The sequence below is a fragment of the Dermacentor andersoni genome, chromosome 8 (assembly GCF_023375885.2).
Source record: "Dermacentor andersoni chromosome 8, qqDerAnde1_hic_scaffold, whole genome shotgun sequence".
NCBI classification, from domain to species: Eukaryota; Metazoa; Arthropoda; class Arachnida; order Ixodida; family Ixodidae; genus Dermacentor; species Dermacentor andersoni.
Window position 1 is genome coordinate 21,546,160 of NC_092821.1, and position 14,873 is coordinate 21,561,032.

The 14,873-nt window shown below is 49.4% G+C and overlaps 6 non-coding genes across 6 annotated transcripts; all 6 read left to right on the top strand.

Annotated features, from left to right (window-relative positions):
• Window positions 1-4,277: 4,277 nt before the first annotated feature.
• TRNAI-AAU (transfer RNA isoleucine (anticodon AAU)) lies at window positions 4,278-4,351 on the top strand. Its single transcript has one exon. It is a non-coding gene; the product is annotated as a tRNA-Ile (tRNA).
• Window positions 4,352-4,517: 166 nt separating this feature from the next.
• TRNAI-AAU (transfer RNA isoleucine (anticodon AAU)) lies at window positions 4,518-4,591 on the top strand. Its single transcript has one exon. It is a non-coding gene; the product is annotated as a tRNA-Ile (tRNA).
• A 5,283-nt stretch (window positions 4,592-9,874) lies between these two features.
• On the top strand, window positions 9,875-9,948 carry TRNAI-AAU (transfer RNA isoleucine (anticodon AAU)). Its single transcript has one exon. It is a non-coding gene; the product is annotated as a tRNA-Ile (tRNA).
• Window positions 9,949-10,115: 167 nt separating this feature from the next.
• On the top strand, window positions 10,116-10,189 carry TRNAI-AAU (transfer RNA isoleucine (anticodon AAU)). Its single transcript has one exon. It is a non-coding gene; the product is annotated as a tRNA-Ile (tRNA).
• A 647-nt stretch (window positions 10,190-10,836) lies between these two features.
• TRNAI-AAU (transfer RNA isoleucine (anticodon AAU)) lies at window positions 10,837-10,910 on the top strand. The gene has a single exon. It is a non-coding gene; the product is annotated as a tRNA-Ile (tRNA).
• A 166-nt stretch (window positions 10,911-11,076) lies between these two features.
• TRNAI-AAU (transfer RNA isoleucine (anticodon AAU)) lies at window positions 11,077-11,150 on the top strand. The gene has a single exon. It is a non-coding gene; the product is annotated as a tRNA-Ile (tRNA).
• Window positions 11,151-14,873: the final 3,723 nt, after the last annotated feature.

Sequence of the window (14,873 nt, forward strand, 5' to 3'; positions counted from 1 at the left end):
TGACTTGCCACACCAGCTGAGCGTTGGCGGCGAGTTGGCGCTTGTCGTGGTACCAGGCAGACCCCCGCTGTGCCTTCGGTGTCGCGGTACGGGCCACATCCGCAAGGAATGTCGAGTCCCGCGTTGCGGAATCTGCTGACGCTTCAGGCACGAAGAAGACCAGTGTACTCGCACTTACGCGAGCATTACAGGCCCGGGAACCAGCGAGGACTCGTCCGAGATGCTGATGGACGAGACGGATGCTGAGGAAGCAGCCCGTGTGGGTGGACAACCACAGCGCCATACTCAGCCATCGTTCACGACTCTGGTGAAGCAGAAGGCGGGGCCCTCCGGCGCAACAGATGGTAGTGTACAGGCGCAGCATAAGCCTGAACAGGACGACGATGACAAGGCAAAGGAGGCGGCGAAAGCCGCGGACGCTAAAGAAAGCAGCGTGGAGACCCCCGGCATTGATACCATGGAGACGAACCAGGAAGCGGCGAGCACCATTGCTGGAAAACGTCCGCATGAAGAAAGCGGAGACGTCAAGCTGCAGCCTGGCGGTAGCGGCGATGAGCCTCCGCCGAAGGCAGGGGGAGTGAGACGCTCGTCTTTAAAACCGCGGCCGAACCTTCCGGCCGACACGCGGAAGGCGGGGAAACAGCCTCCGTAGTAACAGTGTCCTGGTCGGTGTCAGCGCCGGTTGTGTTGGTCGACCGGTGTCAAGAGGTCCCGGCAGTCGTGAGGAAGGCTACGTCAACCATGAAGGTAGGCACCATGCGGATAGAGGCGTTTCTTCTTCTAAGACATGGCTTTTAATCTTATTGCTCCACTTCGAGTATCGACCTTGAACGTCAGAGGTTTGGGAGCAAGAAGGCGACAATACCAGCTTAATCGCCTTCTTCTGGATAACGATATTGACATAATTGCTTTACAAGAGTCGAAAATAGAGAGCCAAGAGCACACTGACCGCATGGTGTCTTCCTTTCAAGCAAACTTTCATGTGTGCGTTTGTCATTCTGTTGGAACGTCGGGTGGGTGCCTTGTATTCATAAGTAATACGTTAAGAGTGAACGTAGGGTCTGTATTTGCATGCCGAAGTGGTCGCCTTTTGATTGCTGATTTCACATTTTCGAATTTTTTGTGGCGAATTGTTTGTGTATATGCTCCTAATGTAGAAAGCGAGCGTAAAATTTTCTTTGAACCACTTGAGCCATGGTTCAAAGGCGACAAGTTTTTGCTTTTACTGGGAGACTTCAACTGTGTGTGCGCCGCAGCTGACAGAGTGAAGTTTAGGCCACTGAGAGACAAGAGCTCTGAAGTTTTGAATACTTTTGTGCATGAGTATGGTCTCGAGGATGTTGGCAATGTGTTATCCACTGGGACCCGCCCAGAATACACGCACTTTCAGCGGGAGAGCCATGCGAGACTAGACAGGATGTATGTATCGGTCGAACTTATGCCGCTATGCTCAAGTTATGACGTTAAACCTGTGTCTTTCAGTGATCATTGCCTCGTGAGCATGACTTTAGGAATGAAGGGCAGGAAATTGCGCTTTAACTGGCACTTATGGAAATTGAACACAAAGCTTTTATAGGATGAAGGGGTCATTATGCAAGTAAAGACCAAGCTAGACAAACTGCTAGACGCGCAGCCAGCTAGTTTTGTAACTGAATGGGAGGGGTTCAAAGAGTGGGTAAAAATGAAAGCAATAGAAAAGAGCAGCGTGGCTCGCTATAAAGAGAAAGAAAAAGAAAAAGAAATGAACGGGCAACTTGAATGGATGCTGAGCATGGAAAATAGCGCGCCGCGAACTTTCACGAAAGAAATACGGGAAGTGAAATGCCAGCTCGAAAGAATCGACGCCGACAGGTATAGGGCCGCCGTCATACGCGCAAGGTCTGAAAAATTGTGGGCTGGCGAAACGCCGACAAAACGAGCGCTATCAGATGAGAAAAGATACGCTTGCCAGAAAGCAATTAGGAGCATCCGATTTGACGGCCGGACTTCGGAAGATGCGAGAGACATTCAGTGTGCTATAGCCGAACATTTCAAAGAACTTCTTAGCAATAAGCTCGAGACCATAGAAGGCTTCCATGTAGACTTCTTGAGGCTGGTGCCAAGACTAGATGATGAAATTAAGGAACGTCTTGAACTGCCTATAACTTTACAGGAGATAGAAAAAGCAATAGACGACCTACCATCTGGGAAAGCTCCTGGACCAGATGGGCTAAGTGCGGCCTTTTATAAAACCTTTAAGCTTCCTGTTGCACAGTGCATGCTCCATGTGATAACTGAGGCTTATGAGCGCAAACAGGTTCCATTGTCTTTTAATACGTCCCACATCGTTCTAATTCCCAAGACTGATGATACGGAAGAACGACTGTTGGTAGGGTCATATCGACCGATTAGTCTCACCAACGTCGACTACAAAGTATTTATGAAGGTTCTAGCAAAAAGACTGCAGTCTGTGATCACGAAATTGGTAGGGTCTCATCAGACGTGTGGAAATAAAGGCCGTAGCATCGCTACAAATATACATGTCGCACGCAACGTATTAGAGTGTGTCGATGCAGTTGGTGGTCAGATAGCAATGATGCAGCTCGACTTGGCGAAAGCCTTTGACCGCGTCTCCCACGAAATCCTTTTTTCCATCCTGGAACACTCCAAACTAGGTGACATTATAGTAGAGGGCGTAAAACTGGCCTACAAGAACTGTACGACCCGCATTATAGTTAATGGCGATCTCACTGACAAACTTGCTGTACGTTCTTCAGTAAGACAGGGATGCCCGCTTTCCCCCTTGCTTTTCGCAGTGTATTTAGAGCCACTATGCCTGGCAATTATCAACTCTGACCGAATTTCAGGTTACAGACTGCAGTCATCACACGTGAAAGTACTCGCGTATGCTGACGATATAGCGGTTTTTTGCGCTGATAGACAGAGCATCTGTGAAGCGACAACTGTGATTGAAAAATTCTGCGCTCAGACTGGAAGTCAGATCAATTGGGGAAAAAGTTCCGGGTTTTGGCATGGCGAATGGGACGTAACACCGGGTTGTTTTTCTCGGCTTCGATGGTCCACCTTGCCAACGCGGTATCTAGGAGTACCTCTGGATTGTTATCGGGATCGCAGCTCGTACTGGAAAGAAGAAACTTCGAGAATGAAAGAGAAAGCGGTCGCGTGGCAAGGAAGACAGCTATCAATGTTTTCCCGTGCCTCTATCTGTAATGTCTTTTTGATTTCGAAGCTCTGGTATGTCATGAATGTGCTGTGTGCGACCCGAACAGCTATTCAAAAAATGCATCGTGTTTTTGCTGTTTTTGTTTGGGCGTCCACCTGGGAAAGAACCAGCCGAACTAACCTGTTTGTTTCCGTTAAAAGCGGAGGCCTTGGCCTGGCGCATCTTTTTTTGCGTCAAGTGGTCTCGCGATTTATGTTTTTGCGTGATCAAAGTGATCCCTTTCTAAGAACTGTTATGCAAGTGCGCCTACAGACACTGCTCCCTGGAAGGCTGGTCTCCTGTGATAACATGTGTGGTGCTGTGACAGGATACTTGCGCGAGGTTGTTCTGTCGTACAAGATGTTGGAAGTACGTTTCAGCCGTGAGTACCTATGCAATATTAATAAGAAAAAGCTGTACAAAGCGCTGGTTGACGTGATGTTGCCGGTACCCATTTATCGGACACCACACTTTGGAGGCCCAGGTCAAGATATCTTTAAAAGAATTAAGAACATGCCCGTTAGACCAGTTGTCAAAACCTTTTTTTTTAAACTGCATTCCGGTACGCTGCCTGTTAAAACCTGGCTGCATGATAAAGGGCTATTCGTGCCATGGACAACAAACTGCTTGTTATGCAGGAAGCCCGAGACAGTGGAACATGTCTTCCTAGAATGTTGGGATCCCATTTTTTACTGGGATGTCCTTCAGAGGACGATTAAAAAGGAACTCCCTTTAAATCCTTACGGCATCCGGTACTTACCAGTTGATAGTGAAGAAGTGCCCTACGACTTAATCATGCTCCTTGGCCTCCACAGTCTGTGGAAAACGCGAATGCAGGTGCGACATGCAGACATAAATACCAGTACCACACGTGAAAACTTCATCGAAAGTGTTCTTTATCTTCGAGAATGTTTCAGGGCACAGACTGATCCACCAGAGTGGATAGCACTAATTGATGAATTAGTCCAATTGAAAAGATTTTAGCACCACTCGCGTCAGCCCAAGTGTGGCTGAAGTGTTTTATCGTGTTACTTTGTGTTATGCGTCCAAAACGGCAATAAAGAAAAAAAAAATCGGCCTGCTAGCTCAGTCGGTTAGAGCGTCGTGCTAATAACGCGAAGGTCATAGGTTCGATCCCTGCGCAGGCCACAGTGTTTCTTTTTATGCATATCCCGACGGCTACCTTCCTTATTTTTTACATTTTATTTTCTTACGTGATCCACGTACGCATCCCTCTCTCTTCGCCGTCGCCGCCTACGCGCGCGGGAAATGTCTCGCCCTTGTCTTTTGGTTGGCCACGCCATTGCTCTCAATCGGCCTGCTAGCTCAGTCGGTTAGAGCGCCGTGCTAATAACGCGAAGGTCGTAGGTAGGATCCCTGCGCAGGCCACGATGTTTCTTTTTATGCATATCCCGACCGCTACCTTCCTTATTTGCTACATTTTATTTTCTTACGTGATCCACGTACGCATCCCTCTCTCTTCGCCGTCGCCGCCTACGCGCACGGAAAATGACTCGCCCTTGTCTTTTCGTTGGCCGCGCCATAGCTCTCACATTCTACTTCCGGCCACCGAGCGTGACGGACGCTGAATGATGAGCTCCGTTGGAGCGGCGATTGCGGCCCTTGCTAGCCGCGGTAACAGGAACCAAGAAGGAGAAGATTACTCTTTTGTTTTGCCACAACTGCCAACAGGACGCATCGTCACCAATACGGTATTTCTGCATGGCGACGTGCGAGCACGGCCTTACAGAGTCTAAGATTTCAGGGACGTTCTTGCTCTGGCCGGTATGCTGCCGGAAGTTGTTGCACTCGGTGCCTATCAGATTAACCACGTCTGGGCGGTTACCATGTCCAATGCAGACGCTACCAAGAAGCTACTAGCCTTGAAGGAAATGACAGTAAAGGGGCGTCGCTGCGTCGTAGTGGACCCACAGGATCGGTAAGTGAAGTTACGCCTTCATTGGCTTATTCATGGTGTAGCTGATGATGACGTGCGTACAGCGCTTGCCGCTTTTGGAAAGGTGGTAGACGTGCAGCGTGAGCGTTGGCGCGTTCCGGGAGTCCACGACAAGAACTCGACCACCCGGACGGTGCTGTTGAAGTTGAAAACTGGGTTGAAGTTGGAGGACCTACCCCACCAGGTACGGGTCGCTGGAGAACTTGCACTAGTGGTTGCTCCGGGTCGCCCAATGCAGTGCCTTCGCTGTCAGGGCTCTGGACATGCCCGGCGAGACTGCAAAGTACCCCGGTGCACGATATGTCGGCGATATGGACACGAAGACGGTCAGTGCACGCGGTCCTACGCCACAGCTACTGGGCAAGGTGTGAACTAGTACACCGAGAAGCATCTGATGGATGTGACCGAAGCCGAGGAGGCAGCGAAAGGATGCGGAGACCTGGAAGCCCAAAAGGAGCAGACCAGCCAAAAGACACCGGAAGGCAAGCAAAGCCAGTCGACAACGCAGGCTACAGCCAAGCTGCCAGCAGCAGTGACCGGTCCCGCAACATCACCTGCGCCCGCGGACGAGGACACAATGGAAAGCATTCAAACAGAAGGCTTCGACGCTGAGTCAACTAAGACGGGTATGCTAAACAGCCAGGCCTCCAACCCCAGAATTAGCCCGGCAGTCAAACGGCCGCTTGAAGGAACTGCCGACCAGCAGCCGCCCACGGGGAGACGCCCCAGCCTTAAACCACGGCCAAATGTCAAAACGGAGAGGAAGGCCACTCCCGAGCTGCCGAAGCAGCACCAAGACACTGGGCAACCGGGCGGATCCGAAGGCGTCTAGCGGTACGCTATACGTGCGAGGTAAGCGTCATGCTTCGGGTCCTACAACCTCGATTGAAAAAACATGGCGCGCAATCTGTCGTTTAGTTTGGCAACTTTAAATGTTCGAGGCCTGGCCGCAAAGAAAAAGCAGAACCAAGTGTATAGATTGTTGGCGCACCACGACCTCGACATTTTGGCCGTGCAAGAAACAAAAGTTGAAGGGGAGGAGGAGACCCGAAGCATGATGCTTCGCTTTACGTCTAGTTATTATGTGGCATTGAGTCATGCGGTGGGCAAGTCAGCGGGATGCCTACTATTTTTGAAAAAGTTAGCGGGCCTTGTTGTAGATAATGTTCATTCATGCCAAAGTGGCAGATTGGTCGTTGTTGATTTTCATTATAGTGAGGTTAACTGGAGGGTAATATGTGTTTACGCGCCGAACGGTACAGATGAGAGGCACAGATTTTTTCTTGGCATTGCGCAGTATCTGAGTAAAGACAAACATGTTCTTATGCTGGGAGATTTTAACTGCGTTTTGAACACTCGAGACCGAAGCAACGAGCACGCGTATAAAGATAGAAGCAGCCAGCTATTGTCACGGTTAATTGCAGAACATGATGTAGATGATGTAGCAGAATGTCTTGAAGGAGCGAGAGAAGTGCAGTTTACGCATTTTCAAGGACTGAGTCACGCTCGCCTTGACCGTATTTATGCGTCGATCGAGATATTACCATTGTGCACCCAGTATCATGTAGAACCCGTGTCGTTCTCGGACCACTGTCTAGTCAAATGTCTGATGGGAAGCAAGGAAAAACAAAACACATTTTCATGGGATTTGTGGAAAATAAACGTAAAGCTCCTGAGCGATGAATGTTTTATTCCAGCTGTGAAAGAGGCGATAGATGACATGAAAACAGAACGGATGCCCAGTGTTGGCGCACAATGGGACTTATTAAAGCAACATGTCAAAATGAAAGCCATAGAGCGATCTAGCTGCCTTAAGTATGAGGAAAATGTCCAAGAAAGAAATTTAAGAACGATGCTCGAAAGGCTCGTTAAGCTTGAGTGTCGAGAGCCGGGCAAGTTTAAAGACGACATCCGTAGCATAAAACAGAAACTCGAAGTGATGGACGAAGAACGCTATCGGGGAGCGCTCGTGCGGGCCAGAGCCAAAGCTTGGGCTGCCGGGGAGACGCCCACAAAGCGAGCGCTGGGAATCGAAAAGGCCCATGCTCGCCGCAAGCACATCGACGTGATAGAGGAAAACGGTGTTGAGATAACCGATACAGAGGGCATAGGCCAAGCGTTTTTTCGATTCTATGAAAGGCTGTTTGCCCATAAATCAGTAGATGTGGAAGGTTTTAAAACAACATTCTTAGAACGCATGCCGCGGCTATCAGAAGAAAGAAAAGCAGTTCTCGAAGCACCGATATCAATAGCAGAAATAGAAAAGGCGATAGATGATCTTAACCCTGGCAAGTCGCCCGGGCCGGATGGTCTGAGCGCGGCATTTTACAAAGCATTCAAACATGACCTTTCCTCTGAGTTGAAAGATGTCTTTGATGAGGCATTTGAGTTGGGAACGTTGCCTCTGTCATTCTCCCAAGCACGTACTGTGCTCATTCCAAAAACAGAGCAAAAGGATAAGCTAAGACTTGTGACCTCATAAAGACCAATTTCATTAACTAACTGTGATTATAAAATATTTATGAAAATATTGGCTGGCAGACTTCAGACAGTTATAACGCAGATTGTAGGATACCATCAAACCTGTGGTATTAAGGGTCGCTCTATCTTTACTAATATTCATTCTATGAGGTGTGTACTTGAGTGTTGTGATGCCTATCGGTCGGCTGTCGCAATCCTTCAGCTTGACCTAGAAAGGGCATTCGATTGTGTACCTCATGCCATTTTGTTTGCCATACTTGAACATGTTAATTTAGGCTCTATCATCACAGACGGTATATCCATAGCGTATCGAAACTGCAAAACGCGCCTCATAGTCAACAACAGATTGGGGGGCCCAGTTGAGGTCCAGCGGAGTGTGCGTCAAGGGTGCCCAGCGAGTCCGCTCTTATTTTGTATTTATATTGAAACGTTAGGTCTAGCAATTATTGAAAATGACCGGGTTCATGGTTTCCGATTACATGCGTCGGAGGTAAAGCTCTTGGCGTATGCTGATGATATAGCTGTGTGTTGTACGGAAAAAGAGAGTCTTCTGGAGGCTGTTGCGGTAGTAAGAAGGTTTGGGGAAGTGACGGGGAGCCTTGTGAATTGGGAAAAGTGCCTGGGGTTCTGGCATGGCGAGTGGCCGTCAGCCCCCAACAGATTTGCTAACGTGAAATGGGTTGAAACACCAGTAAAGTACCTCGGCGTTCTACTTGAAAATTATAAGAAAACTGATGATTTATGGTTAGAAAACGTGAAAGAAACACGAGAAAAGGCGGAGAGGTGGAAAGGGGCTCATCTCTCAATTTTCGCCAGAGCGACAGTGTGCAATTTATTTTTTGTTAGTAAAGTATGGTATATTATGCAAGTGTTGTATTGTTCGCGAGTGTATGTGCAGAAGTTCCATCGAGTTTTTGCTGTCTTTATTTGGGCGTCTAGCTGGGAACGCTGCAGCCGTACGAATCTTTTTCAGCGAGTGAAAGATGGGGGCATGGGTCTGGCACACCTTTTCGTGCGACAGCTTGTAAATAGATTTTTTTTCTTTCGTGACGTCAACGACCCGTTCTTAAGAGCGGTGTGTCAAGGGCGACTTTGTAATGCGTTACCAGAGTTTGTCATCAGCAGTCAAATAATGCCTGGTACTCTATTCGGTTTTTTTAAAGAGATAGTAGCGAGTGTCCGCTTTTTGTCAGTACGGTTCTCGAATGACTATCTGTTCAGTGTAAAAAGAAAGAAATTGTGCAGTGACCTGTGTGATGTTATTTTTCCAGTGCCTATGTACAGATCCATATACAGTGGAGGTCAAGGTAACAATGTCTTAAAACGCGTAAAAAGAATGGATGCGCAGCCAGGAGTGAAATCTTTTTTCTTCACGCTTCGCACGGGCACTCTGACAGTGAGAACGTTTTTGGAAGAACGCGGTTTTTACATGCCATGGGGTTCCAACTGCCTGATTTGCAAAAAACCAGAAACAGTAGACCATGTGTTCCTGCATTGTTGGGCGGGGGTGTTCTTTTGGGATGTCCTCCAAAGAACCATAATGAAAGATTTTCCGCTGGATCCGTACGGCATCAGATTTCTGCCATTAGATAATGAGGACGGCGTCCCATTTGACCTCATCATGCTCACAGGCCTCTACTGTATATGGCGAGCCCGAATCGAGGGCTTCTATTGTGACCCAGACGCACGGCCTGCGCGCCTGCATTTCCGTGAACACATGTCACGCTTTATTGAAGTAAAAAAAGGAGAATTTGTTGTACCTGAGTGGCTACCGAGGATTGAAGCATTGGCATTCCTCAAAGAATTTTAATAGACAAAGTCAGCCAAGTTGTGCTGGTCGCTTTATTACAGAATGTTTCATTTTCTACATGAAGCGTGGAATATTTTATTTATTTTGTTTGTTTTGGTTATGTTGCTCATAAGATGTACGAGTATGTCAAAGCGTTGAGAACTGGCAATAAAGAAAAAAAAAAAAGCGCCATAGCTCTCACTCGGCCTGCTAAGTAAGTCGGTTAGAGCGTCGTGCTAATAACGCGAAGGTCGTAGCTTGGATCGCTGCGCAGGCCACGATATTTCTTTTTATGCATATCCCGATGGCTACCTTCCTTATTTTTTTACATTTTATCTTCTTACGTGATCCACGTACGTATCCCTCTCTCTTCGCCGTCGCCGCCTCCGCGCACGGGAAATGACTCGCCCTTGTCTTTTGGTTGGCCGCGCCATAGCTCTCACTCGGCCTGCTAACTCAGTCGGTTAGAGCGTCGTGCTAATAACGCGAAGGTCGTAGGTAGGATCCCTGCGCAGGCCACGATGTTTCTTTTTATGCACATCCCGATGGCTACCTTCCTTATTTTTTTACATTTTATTTTCTTAAGTGATCCACGTACGCATCCCTCTCTCTTCGCCGTCGCCGCCTACGCGCACAGAAAATGACTCGCCCTTGTCTTTTGGTTGGCCGCGCCATAGCTCTCACTCGGCCTGCTAGCTCAGTCGGTTAGAACGTCGTGCTAATAACGCGAAGGTCGTAGGTAGGATCCCTGCGCAGGCCACGATGTTTTTTTTTATGCACATCCCGACCGCTACCTTCCTTATTTGTTACATTTTATTTTCTTACGTGATCCACGTACGCATCCCTCTCTCTTCGCCGTCGCCGCCTACGCGCACGGAAAATGACTCGCCCTTGTCTTTTCGTTGGCCGCGCCATAGCTCTCACTCGGCCTGCTAACTAAGTCGGTTAGAGCGTCGTGCTAATAACGCGAAGGTCGTAGCTTGGATCCCTGCGCAGGCCTCGATGTTTCTTTTTATGCATATCCCGATGGCTAGCTTCCTTATTTCTTTACATTTTATCTTCTTACGTGATCCACGTACGTATCCCTCTCTCTTCGCCGTCGCCGCCTCCGCGCACGGGAAATGACTCGCCCTTGTCTTTTGGTTGGCCTCGCCATAGCTCTCACTCGGCCTGCTAGCTCAGTCGCTTAGAACGTCGTGCTAATAACGCGAAGGTCGTAGGTAGGATCCCTGCGCAGGCCACGATGTTTCTTTTTATGCACATCCCGACCGCTACCTTCCTTATTTGTTACATTTTATTTTCTTACGTGATCCACATACGCATCCCTCTCTCTTCGCCGTCGCCGCCTACACGCACGGAAAATGTCTCGCCCTTGTGTTTTGGTTGGCCGCGCCATAGCTCTCACTCGGCCTGCTAGCTCAGTCTGTTAGAGCGTCATGCTAATAACGCGAAGGTCATAGGTTTGATCCCTGCGCAGGCCACAATGTTTCTTTTTATGCACATCCCGACCGCTACCTTCCTTATTTGTTACATTTTATTTTCTTACGTGATCCACGTACGCATCCCTCTCTCTTCGCCGTCGCCGCCTACGCGCACGGAAAATGACTCGCCCTTGTCTTTTCGTTGGCCGCGCCATAGCTCTCACTCGGCCTGCTAACTCAGTCGGTTAGAGCGTCGTGCTAATAACGCGAAGGTCGTAGCTTGGATCCCTGCGCAGGCCTCGATGTTTCTTTTTATGCATATCCCGATGGCTACCTTCCTTATTTCTTTACATTTTATCTTCTTACGTGATCCACGTACGTATCCCTCTCTCTTCGCCGTCGCCGCCTCCGCGCACGGGAAATGACTCGCCCTTGTCGTTTGGTTGGCCGCGCCATAGCTCTCACTCGCCCTGCTAGCTCAGTCGGTTAGAACGTCGTGCTAATAACGCGAAGGTCGTAGGTAGGATCCCTGCGCAGGCCACGATGTTTCTTTTTATGCACATCCCGACCGCTACCTTCCTTATTTGTTACATTTTATTTTCTTACGTGATCCACGTACGCATCCCTCTCTCTTCGCCGTCGCCGCCTACACGCACGGAAAATGTCTCGCCCTTGTGTTTTGGTTGGCCGCGCCATAGCTCTCAGTCGGTTAGAGCGTCATGCTAATAACGCGAAGGTCATAGGTTCGATCCCTGCGCAGGCCACAATGTTTCTTTTTATGCATATCCCGACGGCTGCCTTCCTTATTTTTTACGTTGTATTTTCTTACGTGATCCACGTACGCATCCCTCTCTCTTCGCCGTCGCCGCCTACACGCGCGGAAAATGTCTCGCCCTTGTCTTTTGGTTGGCCGCGCCATAGCTCTCACTCGGCCTGCTAGCTCAGTCGGTTAGAGCGTCGTGCTAATAACCTGCTTCCGGCCACCGAGCGTGACGGACGCATGATGACGGGCTCCGTTGGAGCGGCTTCAGCGGCCTTTTCTGGCCGCGGAAACAGGACGATGGAACAGGAGGGCACCTACCAAGTTGTTCTGCCAGGTCTGCCAACAGGTCGTTATGTTTTAAATACAGTTTTTTTGCACGCTGATATCACGGCGCGACCGTACCGGATTGAAGATTTCCGTGACGCATTGGCACCGCATTCGCTTCTTCCGGATGTTATCGCCCTGGGGGCGTATCGCATGAGCCGTGTCTGGGCTATCACTTTCAAGGACGCGGACGCGGTGAAGAAGATCTCGAGCATCGGGGAGCTGCGTGTAAAAAACCGGCGCTGCCTGGTGATTGACCCGGCGAACCAGGACGTTCGACTGAAGCTCCACTGGCTTCTACACAATGTGCCTGATGAGGACGTGCGTGTCGCCTTTGCGCCCTATGGAAAAGTTACCGAAGTAGCCCGGGAGCGCTGGCGTGTACAAGGTATGACAGAGAAGGGATCAACCACCCGGCTTGTCACCCTCAAGTTGAAAGCGGGCGTGAAGTTGGATGACTTGCCACACCAGCTGAGCGTTGGCGGTGAGTTGGCGCTTGTCGTGGTACCAGGCAGACCCCCGCTGTGCCTTCGGTGTCGCGGTACGGGCCACATCCGCAAGGAATGTCGAGTCCCGCGTTGCGGAATCTGCCGACGCTTCGGGCACGAAGAAGACCAGTGTACTCGCACTTACGCGAGCATTACAGGCCCGGGAACCAGCGAGGACGCGTCCGAGATGCTGATGGACGAGACGGATGCTGAGGAAGCAGCCCGTGTGGGTAGACATCCACAGCGCCATACTCAGCCATCGTTCACGACTCTGGTGAAGCAGAAGGCGGGGCCCTCCGGCGCAACAGATGGTAGTGTACAGGCGCAGCATAAGCCTGAACAGGACGACGATGACAAGGCAAAGGAGGCGGCGAAAGCCGCGGACGCTAAAGAAAGCAGCGTGGAGACCCCCGGCATTGATACCATGGAGACGAACCAGGAAGCGGCGAGCACCATTGCTGGAAAACGTCCGCATAAAGAAAGCGGGGACGTCAAGCTGCAGCCAGGCGGTAGCGGCGATGAGCCTCCGCCGAAGGCAGGGGGAGTGAGACGCTCGTCTTTAAAACCGCGGCCGAACCTTCCGGCCGACCCGCGGAAGGCGGGGAAACAGCCTCCGTAGTAACACAGTGTCCTGGTCGGTGTCAGCGCCGGTTGTGTTGGTCGACCGGTGTCAAGAGGTCCTGGCAGTCGTGAGGAAGGCTACGTCAACCATGAAGGTAGGCACCATGCGGATAGAGGCGTTTCTTCTTCTAAGACATGGCTTTTAATCTTATTGCTCCACTTCGAGTTGCGACTTTGAACGTCAGAGGTCTGGGAGCAAGAAGGCGACAATACCAGCTTAATCGCCTTCTTCTGGATAACGATATTGACATAATTGCTTTACAAGAGTCGAAAATAGAGAGCCAAGAGCACACTGACCGCATGGTGTCTTCCTTTCAAGCAAACTTTCATGTGTGCGTTTGTCATTCTGTTGGGACGTCGGGTGGGTGCCTTGTATTCATACGTAAGACGTTAAGAGTGAACGTAGAGTCTGTATTTGCATGCCCAAGTGGTCGCCTTTTGATTGCTGATTTCACATTTTCGAATTTTTGGTGGCGAATTGTTTGTGTATATGCTCCTAATGTAGAAAGCGAGCGTAAAATTTTCTTTGAATCACTTGAGCCATGGTTGAATGGCGACAAGCTTTTGCTTGTACTAGGAGACTTCAACTGTGCGTGCGCCGCAGCTGACAGAGTGAAGTTTAGGCCACTGAGAGACAAGAGCTCTGAAGTTTTGAATACTTTTGTGCATGAGTGTGGTCTCGAGGATGTTGGCAATGTGTTTTCCACTGGGACCCACCCACAATACACGCACTTTCAGCGGGAGAGCCATGCGAGACTAGACAGAATGTATGTATCTGTCGATCTTATGCCGCTATGCTCAAGTTATGACGTTAAACCTGTGCCTTTCAGTGATCATTGCCTCGTGAGCATGACTTTAGGAATGAAGGACAGGAAATCGCGCTTTAACTGGCACTTATGGAAACTGAACACAAAGCTTTTGGAGGATGAAGGGTTCATTATGCAAGTAAAGACCAAGCTAGACAAACTGCTAGACGCGCAGCCAGCTAGTTTTGCAACTGAATGGGAGGGGTTCAAAGAGTGGGTAAAAATGAAAGCAATAGAAAAGAGCAGCGTGGCTCGCTATAAAGAGAAAGAAAAAGAAAAAGAAATGAACGGGCAACTTGAATGGATGCTGAGCATGGAAAATAGCGCGCCGGGAACTTTCACGAAAGAAATACGGGAAGTGAAATGATAGCTCGAAAGAATCGACGCGGACAGGCATAGGGCCGCCGTCATACGTGCAAGGTCTGAAAAATTGTGGGCTGGCGAAACGCCGACAAAACGAGCGCTATCAGACGAGAAAAGATACGCTTGCCAGAAAGAAATTAGGAGCATCCGATTTGACGGCCGGACTTCGGAAGATGCGAGAGACATTCAGTGTGCTATAGCCGAACATTTCACAGATCTTCTTAGCAATAAGCTCGAGACCATAGAAGGCTTCCATGTAGACTTCTTGAGGCTGGTGCCAAGACTAGATGATGAAATTAAGGAACGTCTTGAACTCCCTATAACTTTACAGGAGATAGAAAAAGCAATAGACGACCTACCATCTGGGAAAGCTCCTGGACCAGATGGGCTAAGTGCGGCCTTTTATAAAACCTTTAAGCTTCCTGTTGCACAGTGCATGCTCCATGTGATAACTGAGGCTTATGAACGCAAACAGGTTCCATTGTCTTTCAACACGTCTCACATCGTTCTCATTCCCAAGACTGATGATCCGGAAGAACGACTGTTGGTGGGGTCATATCGACCGATTAGTCTCACCAACGTCGACTACAAAGTATTTATGAAGGTTCTAGCAAAAAGACTGCAGTCTGTGATCACGAAATTGGTAGGGTCTCACCAG